This window comes from Phyllobates terribilis, unplaced genomic scaffold (genome assembly GCF_046119375.1).
Source record: "Phyllobates terribilis strain yellow unplaced genomic scaffold, ASM4611937v1 Scaffold_61__1_contigs__length_8056638, whole genome shotgun sequence".
Taxonomy (NCBI): Eukaryota; Metazoa; Chordata; class Amphibia; order Anura; family Dendrobatidae; genus Phyllobates; species Phyllobates terribilis.
The window spans coordinates 1,807,193-1,828,096 of record NW_027362821.1 but is presented as its reverse complement, the minus strand read 5'-3'; the positions used below and the strand labels follow the sequence as shown (position 1 = coordinate 1,828,096).

Here is a 20,904-nt window from a genome sequence, read left to right as displayed (position 1 = left end):
GTAAAGTACTGGTCCTGCCCCAGTCTCTCAATCAGCTCATCCACCTTGGGCATTGGATAAAGGTCAAACTTTGACACTTCATTTAATTTCCGGAAATCGTTAAAGAAGCGTAAAGATCCGTCTGGTTTCGGAATCAGTACGATGGGGCTAGACCACTCACTCCGTGATTCCTCGATGACGCTAACTGGACCATTTGATTTACCTCAGCCGTGATGGCTTGCCTCCGGGCTTCGGGTTCCCAGTACGGTCTCATTCACGCCCTTACCCCAGGTTCGGTGACAATGTCATGCTGGAGAACTGTAGTCCTACCCGGTAGCTCTGAGAACACGTCGGTATTCTGCTGCACCAGCGAGCGAGCCTCCCATCACTGCTGTTTAGTGAGAACATCACTTATTTTGACCTCTCCTCCGGACGCATCCCTGGCTGAAGGTAGAGAACTCTCTGGCGATATGCCCAAAGTGACATCTGTAACTAAACACTCTCGATCTTTCCAAGGTTTTAGCAGGTTTACATGGTAAAGCTGCTCAGGTTTCCTCCTTCCGGGCTGATACACCCTGTAATTTACCTCCCCCACCTTTTCTCGAACCTCATATGGCCCTTGCCACTTGGCCATGAGCTTACTCTCGGCTGTGGGTACCAGTACTAACACCCGATCGCCCTTGTTAAAAGTCCTGACCATGGCTCTTTTATTATATGTGTGCCTCTAGGCCGCCTGGGCATCTAACAGATGTTATTTTACGATGGGCATGACTGCCGCAATCCGGTCCTGCATACTAGCCACATGTTCAATTATACTCCTATGTGGAGTCGGCTCTTGTTCCCACGTCTCTTTGGCTACGTCCAACAGACCCCTAGGGTGTCTGCCGTACAATAACTGAAAGGGAGATAACCCTGTGGAAGCCTGGGTACCTCACGGACGGCGAACATCAAATAGGGTAGCAACATGTCACAATCCCTTCCGTCCTTAGAAACCACCTTTTTTAACATGGACTTGAGGGTTTTATTGAACCGTTCTACTGGCCCGTTGGTTTGAGGGTGGTACACCGAGGTGTGCAATTGTTTAATTTTTAGCAGATTGCACAGTTCCCTTGTCACCTTGGACATAAAAGGGGTCCCTTGACCGGTCAGGATCTCCTTACGTAGTACAAGGCGACAGAACATGGAAAACAGCTCCCGTGCAATCAGTTTCGCCGAGGTGTGGCGTAGCGGTATAGCCTCCGGGTACCGGGTGGCATAGTCGACGACCACCAGTATATGTTGGTGGCCACGAGCAGATTTTACAATGGGCACTACGAAGTCCATTGCAATCAGTTCAAAAGGTACCTCTATCACTGGCAGAGGTACCAATGGGCTACGGAAACTTGGGGTGGGTGTGGTCAACTGACAATCGGGGCAGGATTCACAGTACTTTTGGACCTCTGCGTAAATCCCCGGCCAAAAGAACCCCTGCAAGATGCGCTCTTGCGTCTTTTTAACCCTTAAGTGTCCACCCAGCAGGTGGGTGTGTGCCAACTCCAGAACCGCCCGACGGTACGACTGAGGTACTGTTCCACGACCTCGTCCCTGATTCTGTCTACCCTATACAGCAACTCACCATTGACTACCATGCGTGAAAATACAGTATCTGCACCGGGCTGTTGAGCTACACCATTTACCTCTAACATCCTTTCCCGTGCCCGAGTCAGAGTAGGATCCTGTAGCTGAGCTGTCCCAAACCACTTCCAGCTCAGGGATTGATGGGGTGTCCTCGACCTCTCCTGCCAGTACCTCTAGGGGAGACCTATCAGGGTCACACTCTGTCCCTAGGTTGGACACCCCTATGGCAGGTACCCTTGACTCGGATTCGTCGGGTACAGCGCTTGTAACAAATTTTACCAGGGGAGAGTGGATTCTGTTTTTCCACAGAGTCCAGAACAGGGGCAGGTCTCTTCCCAACACAGTCCCATAGGGAAGAGTTTTTACCACCCCCACCACGTTTTATGTCGCCACATGGCGTGGACAAACCTACCTCTGCAGTTGGGTACTCTCGGAGGTCCCCATGGATACACACAACCCCGACTGTCTGTCCACTGGGGTTGTCTCCTGCCACCAGCGACCCATGTACCAAAGTCACTAGGGGCAGGGGGCAGTTAGCAACCACATGTCCCGGCCCCTGACACCGCAAACACCTAATGGTGGAGGTACTGTTAGGTCTTATGACCGTTTGGGAGGTAACCGGTCTCCTGCCACTCTGACTCCGGGGTACCCCTTCAGCAGGGGTAAGGTGCTGACTGTCCACAGCAAAGGGGCGTGACCCCTTTCCCGGTTCCTGGGTTGGCAGGGATCGGCGTGACAGCCGCGAGGGGGCAGAGTCTCGGACGCAGTCCTGAGTGGCCGAGTAGTGCTCGATCAGGCTAACCACCTGGTCGAGGGTGCCGGGGTCCCCTTTCCCCACCCAACGTTGGATAGCGGCCGGCAGAGTCCTCACCAGCCGGTCGACCACCACCCTCTCCACCATCTGGGCTGGAGTGAAAGACTCAGGCTGGAGCCACCTCTTTACCAGCTGCAAAAGGTCATAAGCCTGAGACCGGGGGGGTCGGGTCTCCACATAGGCCCATGAAAATACGCGCTGAGCCCTCACGTATGTATTGACCCCCAGTCGGGCAAGGATCTCACCTTTGAGCCTCTAGTAGTCCTGGGCGTCCTCCCGACTGAGGTCGAAGTAGGCCTTTTGGGCATCGCAGACCAGAAACTGAGCCACCACTTCTGCCCACTGGATGGCTGGTAGGTTTTCCCGCTCTGCTGTGCACTCATAAATGGTCAGGAAGGCTTCCATGTCGTCCTCCGGTTCCATTTTCCTTAACGCTGAGCGAACCTTGTCCCGGGCCTCTCGACGTTCCGGGGCTGGTGCCGTCGACGTCTCCCACAGAGCAGCAATCTATTGCAGCAACAGTTCTTTTGTTTTTTGTTGCTGCTGGTACAGTAGCTGCTGCTGCTGATTATGCTGCTGCTCCCGCTCCTGCTGTTGCCGCTGGAGACTCAGGTGCTGCTCCTGCTGTTGCCGCTGAGTGAGTACCAGCTGCTTTAACAGCTCCTCCATTTTGTCCACGGGGTGGAACTGAAAGGTGGCAGGCCGGATTGTGGTCATGCAGCTGCCGGTGAGGTATGCCTCAGTCACAACGCCCGCTTTCTCCACCAAATGGTAAGGCAGCGGTGTTCACACCGTGCAGTAACTGAGGCAGTGACCCAAGCAAGTCCAACATAAACAGCTTTTATTTCAGCAACTCACGGGTTAACAAAAAGTCCTCCGGTTCGCAGCCGGGTTAACAGAAAGTCTATAGACAATGGATGCCGTGGTTAACGGCCGCGCCGGGCCACTCAGAGCCTGACGGGTGCAGAGCCTTCCCAGGCGTGGGTTCAGCTATACACAGTCCTGCCGAGTTTTCCTGCTATCCTCCTAGCAGGTCCCAACACTGAACAACACTAATCCTTACTGCAGGGTTTTTAAAGGACCTGTGGCAAGAGCCATTGGAAACCCGGGTTGGAGGGAGGAGCCCGCCCCACTGCCTTCCTGTAACCTCCTCCAAGAAATGAAGGCCCTGCCGGGTTTTACTAATCAGCCTTAGCCAGATAGCCTGACCAGGTCAATGCTGACCTTCAGTCCTGCATTGCAGCCACATGTGAGTTTGTGACTGCAATGCACTCCAATGGATTTAATAGGACTCTGTACACATTCTGGGTGATATATAACGCCCCTCGTATATGATCCCGGTCACTGCCTCACAAGGGGTACATGGTACCATTCGGAGACACGGGGGGTCTCCTGTGAGCAGAATTCTGCTCGGACAACACAGGGTGAGGATAAAACAGTGTGGCAATACTTGAACCACCAAACAGACAATAACATATAGAACAGTCCCAGCAAAATACCCAAAATGGTGTAAAATCACAAAGTCCCACCCTTCCGCTGACTCGCGGGGATTAAAGCCGCTTAGACTTCGGGGCTTCCAGGGCCGACTACCCCCACCAATGGCACCTCGCTTTTAGCGGGCATCCACAGAGAGGAGGTAATGACAAGCTTAGAAAGCTGACAGTCCATAGAGGTACGTGACCAGGTGACCGGAGGGTTGCAACCTGGCTTCTCTGCACATATCCATGGGTTCCAGGTGACTGGAGGGTCCTAACCTGGCTACTTCAAACATCTCCCTGGGTTCCAAGTGACCGTAGGGTCCCAACCTGTCACGGGTGTGTCAGGTTTGACAGACAGTCATTCTGGATCCGGCTGTAGAAAGTTGCTGCACTTGGCCTTGCAGACACCTTCTTGATCCTTTCATCATGCCTCCCTCTCTAGGACCCAGCAGTGATCTCGACCTCCTGCTGCTAATTAACACACCATAGCTGGATCTTTAAAAACTCTCAGTTTCTTCAGAGAATAGCTTGTGATAGAGTAAATTCCTCTGTTCAGGTCTGGAGTTCTAGCAGTCGGCTAGATTCTTCTTGGAGTTCCTTTGTGGACTTTAGTCGTGATCTTTCTGGTGTCTTCTCAAAGCTAAGTGTAGGGGAGTCAGGGTGTTAGATCTGCCTAGGGGGTCTCCACTCTCCCTTTCCTTAGTTGCTGGGCTTCCCCCCCTTTCCCTTCATCGTATGCTGGGTCCTTCCCATACCTAGCATGACAACCTGGCTACCCCAAACATCTCCATGGGAACAGGTGACCCAAATGTATCCTTGGGGGTCAGATGACCAGATGGTCACAATCCTAGCTTTACCAAACGTATCCATGGGTTCAGTGATATTCAGTGGAACACTTCTGTGTTCTTCCAGCTGGGGCCATGGTCCCCTAAGCTGACATCCTATAGAAAGTCAAATCTGTGTCCCTCTTCATGGGGCCATGTTGTCTTAGCTGTTGCTCTGGCAGTTGACTCTCATTCTTCTTGCAGAAAGATATAAATCACTTTTTATATTTACATCTGTGGCTCAGGTCATCATCCACAGGGGGAGGTGGGATGAGTTTAACTCATTGTTTTGAACATTTAATCGATCTGCACAGTTCATCCTTCTCTGTTTTATGAAAAAAACAAGCCACAGGGCCCACACAATGGTCAATCAACATAATTAGTAAACATCCATTATTCAATGACCCTGCACCCGTTTTGCAAAGCTAGTAGACAATAAGTTGCAGTACATATCAACTCAAGTGTCAACATCCAGGTTTATACAAACAATAGTCTGTGCTTCTTGACCAACCACAAATTAAAAAGTCAACAAAAAAATAATAGCGTATGTCTCCTGGCCTACTGAATTTATGTCTGGAAAATTGAGATCAAATGCTGTGTCGTCACATAGCATAGTGTGTTTAGAGGCAGTGCTGTGGGGACAGCACTCTAAAGTAAATTCTTAAACAGGGCTGTGGAGCTGGAGTCGGAGTCTGTGTCCATTTTGGTGGAGTCGGAATCGGAGTCGGTATAAAATAGACCAATTCCAACTCCTAAAATATATAATAAACTGGGTACAGTAGTTCAATGCAGTTTGTGGGGAATATTTTTTTTCATAAGAATTTGGGAAAGTTATGAAATGTCCTGTAAATATCTGTCCTATCCCTGATCTAAGGATCTAGACTTTTAGCTGAGATGAATCTGAGCTACAGTAAATTTATCACTTAAACATGAGCCATGTATGAGGGAATCGGAGTCGTGGAGTTGGAGTCGGAGGTTTGGCTTACCGACTCCACAGCCCTGTTCTTAAACCTTTATTAAATATATGCATTAAAAACTGAACTAACAACATATATATACTTAAATCTAAGGAAAAAAAAATAAGCTGAATGGCTTGTTGTGGATGTACAGTTGAAACCAGAAGTTTACATACACTATATAAAAAGACACATATGCATGTTTTTCTCAATATCTGACATGAAATCAGAATAAACCTTTCCCATTTTAGGTCAATTAAGATTACCATAATTTTTAATATTTGACAAATGCCAGAATAATGAGAGAGAATGTTTTAAGGCGTTTTTATTACTTACTTCAAAGTCAAAAGTTTACATACTATGCCTTTAAACAATTCTGGATTGTCCATATGATGATGCCATGTGTTTGGAAGCTTTTTGGCAACAGCTGAGTTGATTAGAGACACACCTGTGGATGTATTTTAATGCACACCTGAAACACACTACTTATTTGTTCAGCATCATGTGAAAGTCTAATGAAATTAGTCAAGATATCACAAAGAGAATTGTGGACTTGCACAAGTTTGGCTCATCCTTGGGTACAATTTCAAGATAACTGAAGGTACCTCGTTCATCTGTACAAACAATTATACGCAAGAACAAACAAGATGGGAATGTCCAGCCATCATACGGCTCAGGAAGTAGACGAGTTCTGTGTCCCACAGATGAACGTGCTTTGGTCCAACATGTGCATATTAAACCATGGACAAAAGCAAAAGACCCTGTGAAGATGATGGCGGAAGCTGGTAAGATTGTGTCAATAACCACAGTGAATCAAGTACGGTATTAACATGGGCTGAAAGGCCACTTTTGCAGGAAGAAGCCATTACTCCAAATGAAACAAAAAAAAGCCAGATTAATGTTTGCAAATGCACAAAGGAACAAAGGCCTTAATTTTTGGAGACATGTCCTGTGGTCTGATGAAACTAAAATTGAACTTTTTGGGCATAATGACCATTGTTACGTTTGGAGGAAAAAGGGAGAAGATTGGAAGCCTAAAAACACCATCCCAAATGTGAAACACGGGGGTGGCAGCAACATATTGTGGAGTTGTTTTGCTGCAAGAGGGACTGGTACACTTCACAAAATAGATGGCATCATGAGAAAAGAAGATTATGTGGCAATACTGAAGCAACATCTCAGCCAGGAAGTTAAAGCTTGAGCGGAAATGGGTCTTCCAAATGGACAATGACCCGAAGCATACTGCCAAAATGGTAACAAAGTGACTTGAGGATAACAAAGTCAATGTTTTAGAGTGCCCATCACATAGCCCTGATCTCAATCCTATTGAAAATTTTTTGCAAAGCTGAAAAGGCAGGTGCGAGCCTTTTCCGTTTTTGCATTTTTGTTTCTTGCTCCCCTTGTTCCCAGAGTCATAGAGTTTTTATTTTTTGGTCAATATGGCCGTGTGAGGGCTTATTTTTTGCGGGATGAGTTGTACTTTTGAACGACATTACTGGTTTTACCATATCGCGTATGGGAAAACAGGAATAAAATTCTAAGTGCGGTGAAATTGTGAAAAAAGTGCAATATGATAGATTTTTTTTAATTTTTTTTTACCACGTTTACTGAATGCTAAAACTGACCTGCGATTATTATTCTCCAGGTCATTACGAGTTCGTAGAGACCAAATATGTATAGGTTCTTTTTTTATTTAAATGGTGAAAAAAAAATCCAAAGTTTGGGATCTGGGGCCGGGTGAGGGCTTATTTTTTGCGCGCCGAGCTGAAGTTTTAATTGATACCATTTTGGGGTAGATCTGATGTTTTGATCGCCCGTTATTGAATTTTATTACAATGTTGCGGCGACCAAAAAATGTAATTCTGGCGTTTTGAATTTTTTTCTCATTACGCCGTTTACCGATCGGATTAATTCTTTTTTTATATTGAAAGATCGGGTGATTCTGAACACGGCAATACCAAATATGTGTATGTGGGTTTTTTTTAATTATTTTATTTTGAATGGGGCGAAAAGGGGGTGATTTAAACTTTTATATTTTAAATTTTTTTTAAATATTTTTAAAAACATTTTTTTTCACTTTTTTCTTGCTTCTATAGTCTCCATAGGAGACTAGAAGCAGCACTTGTCTGATCGCCTCTGCTACATAGAGGTGATGAGCAGATCACCTCTATGTAGCAGAAATGCCCCTGTGCTATGAGCGCCGACCACTAGGTGGTGCTCATAGCGATCAGCACATGACAACCACTGGGGTCTGCTGCAGACCCAGGGTTGTCATGCACACCCATCAGTGACCCGGTGTCACCGATGGGCGGGATAAGTGATGCGCTTCCGGTGCGGCGATGTTAAATGCCGCTGTCAGAGATTGACAGCGGCATTTAGCATGTTAACAGCCGCGGGTGGATCGCAATTCCACCCGCGGCTGTTGCAGGCACATGTCAGCTGTAAAAATCAGCTGACATGTGCCCGGTTCAGTGTGGGCTCAGCGCCGGAGCCCGCGATTAACAGGGGGTGACAGCCTGGTGCGTACTAATACACCACAGGCTGTAAAGGGGTTAAGGGCAATGGTGCCAAATACTAATGAAATGTATGTAAACTTTTGCCTTTGCAGTAAGTAATAAAAATGCCTTAAAACATTCTCTCTCATTATTCTGGTATTTGGCAGATATTAAAAATTATGGTAATCCTAATTGACCTAAAACGGGAAAGGTTTATTCTGATTTCATGTCAGATATTGAGAAATACATGCAGATGTGTCTTTTTTATATAGTGTATGTAAACTTCTGGTTTCAACTGTGTATAAACAGATGTAAACAAAGATGTTGCTGAATAATTGATACAGTCACTACCGTACCCTATCCTGTACCTAAGCAAAGCTGATACTGCCTAAACGGGGAGGCTGGCAGACTAAGGAACAACAATGGCGTCCCCGCTCACTGGTGGTTGTCCCTCAAAAGCCCTAGTTGACCCTGATAGATAGATAGAGATATATATATATATATATATATATATATATATATATAAAAAATGCACTGATAAATTTAATAGGACCAGATATGCCTCATGGTATATACAGTGGGGAAAATAAGTATTTAATACACTGCTGATTTTGCAAGTTTTCTCACCTACAAAGAATGGAGTGGTCTGTAATTTTTATCGCAGGTACACTTCAACTGTGACAGACAGAATATAAAAATAAAAAAACAGACAATCACATTGTATGATTTTTTAAATTGCATTTTATTGCATGAAATAAGTATCTGATCGCCTACTAACCAGCAAGAATTCTGGCTCTCATAGACCAGTTAGTTTTTCTTTAAGAAGCCCTCCTACTCTGCCCTCATTACCTGTATTAATTGCATTTGGTTGAATTCGTTATCTGTATAAAAGACACGTCCACACAATCACTCAATCACACTCCAGCCTCTCTAACATGGCCAAGACCAAAGAGCTAAGGGACAAAATTGTAGACCTGCACAAAGCTGGGATGGGCTATAGGACAATAGGCAAGCAGCCTACTGAGAGGGCAACAACTGTTGGCACAATTATTAGAAAATGGAATAAACACAAGATGACTGTCAATTTTCCTCGGTCTGGGGCTCCATGCAAGATCTCACCTCGTGGGGTAAGGATGATTTTGAGAAAGGTCAGGAATCAGCTCATAACTAGATGGGAGGAACTGATAATTGACCTGATGAGAGCTGGGACCACATTGTCAAACATTACTGTTATTAACACACTACGTTGACATTGATTAAAATCCTGCAGGGCACACAAGGTCCCCCTGCTCATGTCAGCACACATCCAGACCCCTTTGAAGTTTGCCAATGACCATCTGGATCATCCAAAGGAGGCATGGGAGAAGGTCATGTGCTCAGATAAGACCAAAATAGAACTTTTTAGTATCAACTACACTCGCCATGTTTGTAAGAAGAAGGATATGGATACAACCCCAAGGACACCGTCCCAACTGTGAAGCAGGGTGGGAGAAACATCATACTTTGAGGGTGCTTTTCTGCAAAGTGGACAGGACGACGGCACCATATTGAAGGGAGGATGGATGGGATCATATATTGAGCGATTTTGACCAACAACCTCCTTCTCTCAGTAAGAACACTGAAGATGGGTCGCAGCTGGGTCTTCCAGCATGAAAATGAGTTGAAACACACAGCCAGGGCAACCAAAAAGGATCTCCGTAAGAAGCATTTTAAGGTTCTGGAGTGGCCTAGCCAGTCTCCAGACCTGAACCCAATAGAAAATCTTCTGAGGGAGCTGAACTCAATGTTGTCCAGTGACAGCCCTGAAATCTGGAAGATCTGGTGAAGATCTGTATGGAGGAGTTGGCCAAAATCCCTCCTGCAGTGTGGGCAAACCTGGTCAAGAACTATAGGAAATGTCTGACAAACAAAGGCTTCTAGACCAAATATTAAGTTCTGTTTGTCTATTGTATTAAATCCTTACTTCATGCAATTAAATGCAAATTAATTATGTAAAAATCATACAATGTGATTTTCTGGATTTTGTTTTAGATTCTGTCTTACCATTGAAGTGTACCTATGATAAAAATTACAGCCCTCTCGATTCTTTGTAGGTGGGAAAACTTGCAAAATCGGCAGTGTATCAAATACTTATTTTCCCCACTGTATATAGGAAAGAGTATGGACTCATCAAAGAATGTTTCTATAATCCGCCCTGATGCGTTTCCCCAACAGGTTCAACAGGAGGCTTGATACAGTCAGGTGTCCATGTTTAAATATCCCACTTCATCCAAAACCCCTCCCCAGACTAGGAGACCCATTCCCTTTCCTAGAGGTGAATTGTCACAGGATATATAGAATGGAGTCTGTCTACAATAATGTACTGCGCCTGCGCTACTTCTCATGCGCTAGAGGTTCGATAATGTCCATCACCTAGTGTGCATGTCCGGAAGTGACGCGCTTTACACTGAAACGCCAGATAAACTGATTGCCGCCACGCCACTTGTACCCGTGACTGCTCATGCCCGTAGTTATGTGTTCCACGCCGGAGAGCATAATGGCCTATATGTGTCCGGACCATCACCCTTGTCAGTAGATAAAAGTAACATATGGTTAGAGGCTGCGATTACAGTTAGAGTGAGCCGGAGAATTCATTGTATATCTGATATTGTAGATTTCATCTTGTAATCTCCCTGTTCTGCATTTTTCACTGTTGCTATAGTTATCATAATTCCCCCATATCAGGGACATAAATAATTATATTAGTTACTTCCACATTGTGTATGTCTGTGCGTTGTATCCGTTCACCTGATTACAGGGGCATAATGGGGGCATTACACTGTGTGGGGGGCATCATATATACTGCATAAGGGGCATAATGGGGGCATTACACTGTGTGGGGGCATCATACATACTGAATAAGGGGCATAATGGGGGAATTACACTGTGTGGGGGCATCATACATACTGCTTAAGGGGCATAATGGGGGCATTACACTGTGTGGGGGCATCATACATACTGCATAAGGGGCATAAGGAGGGCATTACATTGCGTGGGGGGCATCATACATACTGCATAAGGGGCATAATGGGGGCATTACACTGTGTGGAGGCATCATACATCCTATATAAGGGGCATAATGGGGGCATTACACTGTGGGGGCATCATACATCCTGCATAAGGGGCATAATGGGGGCATTACACTGTGTGGAGGGCATCATACATAATACATAAGGGGCATTACATTGTGTGGGGGCATCATACATCCTGCATAAGGGGCATAATGGGGGCATTACACTGTGGGGGCATCATACATCCTGCATAAGGGGCATAATGGGGGCATTACACTGTGTGGGGACATCATACATACTGTATAAGGGGCATAATGGGGACATTACACTGTGTGGGGGGATCATACATCCTGCATAAGGAGCATAATGGGGGCATTACACTGTTTGGGGGCATCATACATCCTGCATAAGGGGCATAATGGGGGCATTACACTGTGTGGGGGCATCATACATCCTGCATAAGGAGCATAATGGGGGCATTACACTGTGTGGGGGCATCATACATCCTGCATAAGGGGCATAATGGGGGCATTACACTGTGTGGGGGCATCATACATACTGCATAAGGGGCATAATGAGGGCATTACACTGTGTGGGGGCATCATACATCCTGCATAAGGGGCATAAAGAGGGCATTACATTGTGTGGGGGGCATCATATATACTGCATAAGGGGCATAATGGGGACATTACACTGTGGGGGGAATCATAAATACTGCAGAAGGGGCATAATGGGGGCATCATACATCCTGCATAAGGGGCATAATGGGGGCATTACACTGTGTGGAGGGCATCATACATAATACATAAGGGGCATAATGGGGGCATTACATTGTGTGGGGGCATCATACATCCTGCATAAGGGGCATAATGGGGGCATTACACTGTGGGGGGCATCATACATCCTGCATAAGGGGCATAATGGGGGCATTACACTGTGTGGGGGCATCATACATCCTGTATAAGGGAAATAATGGGGGCATTACACTGTGTGGGGGCATCATACATCCTGCATAAGGGGCATAATGGGGGCATTACACTGTGTGGGGGGCATCATACATCCTGCATAAGGAGCATAATGGGGGCATTACACTGTGGGGCAGTAAAGGGGTCCTGTACTATGAGAACAATACGTTTCCCCCCTTCCTGTCTCCATAGTTGGGTCGTATGCATCTATTACAGGAAACAGAACAAAAACCTTACGATTCTTATAAAGGGGCAACACAAGACCCCAAAAGAGTCTCCGAGCTGAAGGGGTTAATGCCCCCTGCGCCCAGTAATGGGGGATCTCCACATACCTCCACCTGCAGAGCCGCCACCACATATATGGCTGCTCTGTGCGCACAGGACCTGTGATGAGGTCACAGGAGGGAGGAGTCAGGGGTCACATGATCAGGGGCCTCAGTGGATGCAGGACTCTGCTGTGCTGGTTGTCATGGTGCTGGATGAAGTTGTCTGCTGACGATAGATAATGTGTCTCTCCATAATCAGGATTACACAGTAGTGAAGAAGACCTCTAGTGAGCGCTGTCAGGACCCTGTGTCTGAGGGATGTGAAAGACCCCCGAGCCCAATCACAGGGCCTACCCCTCACCCTCTGATACATGAGGACATCAATGACCAGAAGATCCTAGAACTCACCTACAAGATGATTGAGCTGCTGACTGGAGAGGTGACACTGCTGGGAATGCTGGGACATTATACAGTAACTCTATGAAGGGATCTGGGGGATGACGGTATCATTGTATGTGTCAGGTTCCTATAATATGTCAGGATGTCGCCGTCTATTTCTCCATGGAGGAGTTGGAGTATTTAGAAGGACACAAAGATCTGTACAGGGACATCATGATGGAGGTTCCCCAGCCCCTCACATCACCAGGTAATAGACAGGACTAAATACACACGGCCTATAATTATCTGTATGTAAAGAATGAATTCAGTCCCTGTATGTGTTTCCTCCAGATCTATCCAGTAAGAGGACAACACCAGAGAGATGTCCCCATCCTCTTCTTCCACAGGACTGTAAACAAGAAGATCCTAATGTTCGTCAGGATCATCAGGTAGATGGAGAGAAGGTGTCATGAGATCTCCCCTATGATGTGTAGACGGCTGTGAAGGTCTTGTGCTCAGTCTTGTTTTATCCACCAGTATTATATGTTTTATACTTGTGTAATGAGAACGGTGGAGATGACAGGATTAGAGCTGATCATAGATGAGACTTCTCCATCTGTCTGTGACTTCAGGGTGAAGATCTGACCCATATTAATACTACAGAGACATATGTGAGGGGTGATGAGCAGTGTAAAGAGGAAATTCCTACATATGACTACACAGGTGAATAGTGACCACTAAATGCAGAGAAGTCACAGATTCTTCTCATGGGAATATATACACTGCTCAAAAAAATAAAGGGAACACTTAAACAACAGAATATAACTCCAAGTAAATCAAACTTCTGTGAAATCGAACTGTCCACTTAGGAATCAACACTGATTGACAATCAATTTCACATGCTGTTGTGCAAATGGAATAGACAATAGATGGAAATTATTGACAATTATCAAGACACCCTCAATAAAGGAGTGGTTCTGCAGGTGGGGACCACAGACCACATCTCAGTACCAATGCTTTCTGGCTGATGTTTTGGTCACTTTTGAATGTTGGTTGTGCTTTCACACTCGTGGTAGCATGAGACGGACTCTACAACCCACAGAAGTTGCTCAGATAGTGCAGCTCATCCAGGATGGCACATCAATGCGAGCTGTGGCAAGAAGGTTTGCTGTGTCTGTCAGCGTAGTGTCCAGAGGCTGGAGGCGCTACCAAGATACAGGCCAGTATACCAGGAGACGTGGAGGGGGCCGTAGGAGGGCAAAAACCCAGCAGCAGGACCGCTACCTCCGCCTTTGTGCAAGGAGGAACAGGAGGAGCACTGCCAGAGCCCTGCAAAATGACCTCCAGCAGGCCACAAATGTGCATGTGTCTGCATAAATGGTTAGAAACCGACTCCATGAGGGTGGTATGAGCGCCCGATGTCCACAGATGGGGTTGTGCTCACAGCCCAATACCGTGCAGGACGCTTGGCATTTGCCACAGAACAGCAGGATTGGCAAAGTCGCCACTGGCGCCCTGTGCTATTCACAGATGAAAGCAGGTTCACACTGAGCACATGTGACAGACGTGACAGAGTCTGGAGATGCCGTGGAGAGCAATCTGCTTCCTGCAACATCCTTCAGCATGACCGGTTTGGCAGTGGGTCAGTAATGCTGTGGGGTGGCATTTCTTTGGAGGGCTGCACAGCCCTCCATGTGCTCGCCAGAGGTTGCCTGACTGCCATTAGGTACCAAGATGAGATCCTCAGACCCCTTGTGAGACCATATGCTGGTGTGGTTGGCCCTGGGTTCCTACTAATGCAGGACAATGCCAGACCTCATGTGGCTGGAGTGTGTCAGCAGTTCCTGCAAGATAAAGGCATTGAAACTATGGACTGGCCCGCCCTTTCCCCAGATCTGAATCCGATTGAGCACATCTGGGACATCATGTCTCGCTCCATCCACCAACATCACGTTGCACCACAGACTGTCCAGAAGTTGGCGGATGCTTTAGTCCAGGTCTGGGAGGAGATCGCACAGGAGACCATCCGCAACCTCATTAGGAGCATGCCCAGGCGTTGTAGGGAGGTCATACAGGCACGTGGAGGCCACACACAATACTGAACCTCATTTTGACTTGTTTTAAGGACATTACATCAAAATTGGATCAGCCTGTAGGGTGTTTTTCCACTTTAATTTTTGGGGTTACTCCAAATCCAGGCCTCCATTGGTTAATAAATTTGATTTCCATTGATGATTTTTGGGTGATTTTGTTGTCAGCACATTCAGCTTTGTACAGAACAAAGTATTCAATGAGAATATTTCATTCATTCAGATCTAGGATGTGTTATTTAAGTGTTCCCTTTATTTTTTTGAGCAGTGTATATGTGCCACATCAAAGGTAATTTGTATCCAATAAAATATAAGCTGGGTGACAGTTCTTTGTAAAACAACAACGATAAAGGATAAGACAAAATTACTTGGAGGGTGAGGGCTTTTTAGCTCCTTTACTTTAACCGGACAAAACCATCGGTCTGGAGGGGTTTTTATACCATATAGATGTTTTTTTTAGACTTAGATGCTTTTTTAAAAACAATAACATAAATAATGATGTAAATATATAAGGTGCTTTCTTGAATCTCCAGTAGATTGACAATTGAGATCAGAAGCAAATATTTAGCTCTTTTGGTCAGAATGGAACATGCATTATGGTTGTACGTTCATTTTCTCCCATCCGATTAAAACTTGTGAACATTTGTCTTTTTTCATTCGTATTAACTATGTAAATATGTCAGATAATATTACTGTGTGATAACATGGAGGTATACAGCCAAACAAGAGAAGATTCCTAGGAGGATGGAAGGTCAGTGCCATGGGTGTCGAGAACGCTGCACACCTTCCTTCTGGTGCAGATTTACTTCTGTTGAATCTGCTCAAAATATTCATCCGAAAGAGATTAAATGCTGGAAATATCTTCTGGTTTATCCAGCCTCAGAAAGCCTTTAATAATAATAATAATTTATATTTATATAGCACCAACATATTCCGCAGCACTGTACAATTAAGCAGGGACATGTACAGACAATAAATTCAATACAATGTAAGACAGTTAAACAGTTAAATTAGGAGTGAGGTCCCTGCTCGCAAAATTACATTCTACAAGGAAATGGGGGGGACACAATAGGTGGAAAGTGCTTGTTATTTCAGGTCGGGCAATTATAATAAATAGGGATTTTCATATCAGTATGTTTAAATGCAATACTCAAGTATCGAGTGCAGTTATCATGTGCATGGAGGGTGTGGAGACAGATGAAGAGTAGGGCGCAGATTCTGAATAATATTTAGAAGGAGGGGACATGGGAAAGTTAGTTTACTGAGTAGTTGACGTGCTAGGCTTTTTTAAGCTGAAGGGTTTTTAAAGCACGCTTGAAGACGTGGTGGCTAGGCATCAGTCGGATCGTCTGGGGTAGTGCATTCCAGAGAACTGGCGCAGCGCGAGAGAAGTCTTGGAGACGGAGGTGCAAGGTTCGGATTATGGGGGATGTTAGTCTTAGGTCATTTGTAGAACGGAGGACACGTGTAGGGCGATAGACAGAGATGAGAGAGGAATTTAAGGCGGTGCAGAACTGTGGAGAGCTTTGTGGGTGAGAGCGATGAGTTTATATTGGACCCTGTAGCAAATGGGCAACCAGTGTAATGACTGGCACAAGGTGGAGGCATCGGTGAAGCGGCTGGACAGAAATACGACCCTGGCTGCCGCATTCAGGATGGATTGGAGAGGAGAAAGTTTGGTAAGAGGGAGACCGATCAGAAGAGAGTTGCAGTAGTCCAGACAACAGTGAATAAGAGCGAAAGTAAGAGTTTTAGCAGTTTCAAAGATGAGAAAAGGTCGAATTCTGGAGATGTTTTTAAGATGCAGGTGACAAGAGTGAGTGAGTGATTGGATATGGGGGGTAAAGGAAAGGTTAGTGTCGAATATGACCCCAGGGAGCTGAACTCAATGTTGTCCAGTGACAGCCCTGAAATCTGAAAGATCTGGAGAAGATCTGTATGGAGGAGTTGGCCAAAATCCCTGCTGCAGTGTGGGCAAACCTGGTCAAGAACTATAGGAAATGTCTGACAAACAAAGGCTTCTAGACCAAATATTAAGTTCTGTTTGTCTATTGTTTTAAATCCTTATTTCATGCAATTAAATGCAAATTAATTGTGTAAAAATCATACGATGTGATTTTCCGGATTTTGTTTTAGATTCTGTCTCTCACAGTTGACGTGTACCTATGATAAAAATTACAGACCTTTCGATTCTTTGTAGGTGGGAAAACTTGCAAAATAGGCAGTGTATCAAATACTTATTTTCCCCACTGTATATAGGAAAGAGTATGGACTAATCAAAGAATGTTTCTATAATCCGCCCTGATGCGTTTCCCCAACAGGTTCAACAGGAGGCTTGATACAGTCAGGTGTCCATGTTTAAATATCCCACTTCATCCAAAACCCCTCCCCAGACTAGGAGACCCATTCCCATTCCTAGAGGTGAATTGTCATAAGACATATAGAATGGAGTTTGTCTACAATAATATACTGCGCCTGCGCTACTTCTCATGCGCTAGAGGTTCGATAATATCCATCCCCTAGTGTGCATGTCTGGAAGTGACACGCTTTACACTGATAAGCCAGATAAACAGATTGCAGCCCAACCTCTCGTACCCGTGACTGCGCATGCCCGTAGTTATGTGTTCCACGCCGCAGAGCATAATGGCCTATATGTGTCCGGACCAACACCCTTGTCAGTAGATAAAGTAACATATGGTTAGAGGCTGCGATTACAGTTAGAGTGAGCCGGAGAATTCACTGTATATCTGATATTGTAGATTTCATCTTTGTAATCTCCCTGTTCTGCATTTTTCACTGTTGCTATAGTTATCACAATTCCCCCATATCAGGGACATAAATAATTATATTGGTTACTTCCACCTTGTGTTTGTCTGTGCATTGTATCCGGTCACCTGATTACAGGGGCATAATGGGGGCATTACACTGTGTGGGGGGCATCATATATACTGAATAAGGGGCATAATGGGGGTATTACACTGTGTGGGGGCATCATACATACTGCATAAGGGGCATAATGGGGGCATTACACTGTGGGGGGCATCATAAATACTGCATAAGGGGCATAATGGGGGCATTACACTGTGGGGGCATCATACATCCTGCATAAGGGGCATAATGGGGGCATTACACTGTGTGGGGCATCATACATCCTGCATAAGGGGCATAATGGGGGCATTACACTGTGTGGGGGGGATCATACATACTGCATAAGGGGCATAATGGGGGCATTACACTGTGTGGGGGCATCATACATACTGCATAAGGGGCATAATGGGGGCATTACACTGTGGGGGCATCATAAATACTGCATAAGGGGCATAATGGGGGCATTACACTGTGGGGGCATCATACATACTGCATAAGGGGCATAATGGGGGCATTACACTGTGTGGGGGCATCATACATACTGCATAAGGGGCATAATGGGGGCATTACACTGTGGGGGCATCATACATCCTGCATAAGGGGCATAATGGGGGCATTACACTGTGGGGCCAGTAAAGGGGCCCTGTACTATGAGAACAATACGTTTCCTCCTTTCCTGTCTCCATAGTTGGGTCGTATGTATCTATTACAGGAAACAGGACAAAAATCTTATGATTCTTATAAAGGGGCAACACAAGACCCCAAAAGAGTCTCTGTGCTGAAGGGGTTAATGCCCCCTGCGCCCAGTAATGGGGAATCTCCACATACCTCCACCTGCAGAGCCGCCACCACATATATGGCTGCTCTGTGCGCACAGGAGCTGTGATGAGGTCACAGGAGGGGAGGAGTCAGGGGTCACATGATCAGGGGCCTCAGTGGATGCAGGACTCTGCTGTGCTGGTGGTCATGGTGCTGGATGAAGTTGTCTACTGACGATAGATAATGTGTCTCTCCATAACCAGGATTACACAGTAGTGAAGAAGACCTCTAGTGGGCGCTGTCAGGACCCTGTGTCTGAGGGATGTGGAAGACCCCCGAGCCCAATCACAGGGCCTCCATCTCACCCCCTGATATATGAGGACATCAATGGCCAGAAGATCCTAGAACTCATGAAGGGATCGAGGGAATGACGGTATCATTGTATTTGTCAGGTTCCTATAAGGTGTCCAAATGTCGCAGTCTAAGGACACAAAGATCTGTGCAAGAACGTCATGATGGAGGTTCCCCAGCCCCTCACATCACCAGGTAATAGACAGGACTAAATACACACGGCCTATAATTATCTGTATGTAAAGAATGAATTCAGTCCCTGTATGTGTTTCCTCCAGATCTATCCAGTAAGAGGACAACACCAGAGAGATGTCCCCGTCCTCTTATTCCACAGGACCGTAAACAAGAAGACATCAATGTTCCTCAGGATCATCAGGTAGAGGGAGAGAAGGTGTCATGAGATCTCCCCTATGATGTGTAGACCTCTGTGTAGGTCTTGTGTTCAGTCTTGTTTTATCCACCAGTATTATATGTTTTATACTTGTATAATGAGAACGGTGGAGATGGCAGGATTAGAGCTGATCATAGATGTGACTTCTCATCTGTCTGTGACTTATACAATATTTGTTTCAGGGTGAAGATCTGACCCACATTAATACTACAGAGACATATGTGAGGGGTGATGAGCGGTGTAAAGAGGAAATTCCTACATATGACCACCCAGGTGAGTAGTAACCACTAAATGCAGAGAAGTCACAGATTCTTCTCATGGGAATATATACACTGCTCAAAAAAAAAAGGGAACACTTAAACAACAGACTATAACTCCAAGTAAATCAAACTTCTGTGAAATCAAACTGTCCACTTAGGAAACAACACTGATTGACAATCAATTTCACATGCTGTTGTGCAAATGGAATAGACAATAGATGGAAATTATTGGCAATTATCAAGACACCCTCAATAAAGGAGTGGTTCTGCAGGTGGGGACCACAGACCACATCTCAGTACCAATGCTTTCTGGCTGATGTTTTGGTCACTTTTGAATGTTGGTTGTGCTTTCACACTCGTGGTAGCATGAGACGGACTCTACAACCCACAAAAGTTGCTCAGATAGTGCAGCTCATCCAGGATGGCACAGCAATGCGAGCTGTGGCAAGAAGGTTTGCTGTGTCTGTCAGCGTAGTGTCCAGAGGCTGGAGGCGCTACCAGGAGACAGGCCAGTACACCAGGAGACGTGGAGGGGGCCGTAGGAGGGCAACAACCCAGCAGCAGGACCGCTACCTCTGCCTTTGTTCAAGGAAGAAGAGGAGGAGCACTGCCAGAGCCCTGCAAAATGACCTCCAGCAGGCTGCAAATGTGTATGTGTCTGCATAAACGGTTAGAAACCGACTCCATGAGGGTGGTATGAGGGACCGACGTCCACAGATGGGGGTTGTGCTCACAGCCCAACACCGTGCAGGACGCTTTGCATTTGCCACAGAACAGCAGGATTGGCAAAGTCGCCACTGGCGCCCTGTGCTGTTCACAGATGAAAGCAGGTTCACACTGAGCACATGTGACAGACGTGACAGAGTCTGGGGATGCCGTGGAGAGCAATCTGCTTCCTGCAACATCCTTCAGCATGACCGGTTTGGCAGTGGGTCAGTAATGCTGTGGGGTGGCATTTCTTTGGAGGGCTGCACAGCCCTCCATGTGCTCGCCAGAGGTAGCCTGACTGCCATTAGGTACCAAGATGAGATCCTCAGACCCCTTGTGAGACCATATGCTGGTGCGGTTGGCCCTGGGTTCCTCCTAATGCAGGACAATGCCAGACCTCATGTGGCTGGAGTGTGTCAGCAGTTCCTGCAAGATAAAGGCATTGAAACTATGGACTGGCCCGCCCGTTCCCCAGACCTGAATCTGATTGAGCACATCTGGGACATCATGTCTCGCTCCATCCACCAATGTCACATTGCACCACAGACTGTCCAGGAGTTGGCGGTTGCTTTAGTCCAGGTCTGGGAGGAGATCCCACAGGAGACCATCCTCAACCTCATCAGGAGCAAGCCCAGGCGTTGTAGGGAGGTCATAC

The 20,904-nt window shown here is 46.2% G+C and overlaps 1 pseudogene; it reads right to left on the bottom strand.

Moving 5' to 3' along the window:
• The window catches only part of LOC141192427 (uncharacterized), an 85,850-nt pseudogene extending 67,183 nt beyond the window's left edge, over positions 1–18,667 (bottom strand).
• Between the last annotated feature and the right edge of the window lie 2,237 nt (positions 18,668–20,904).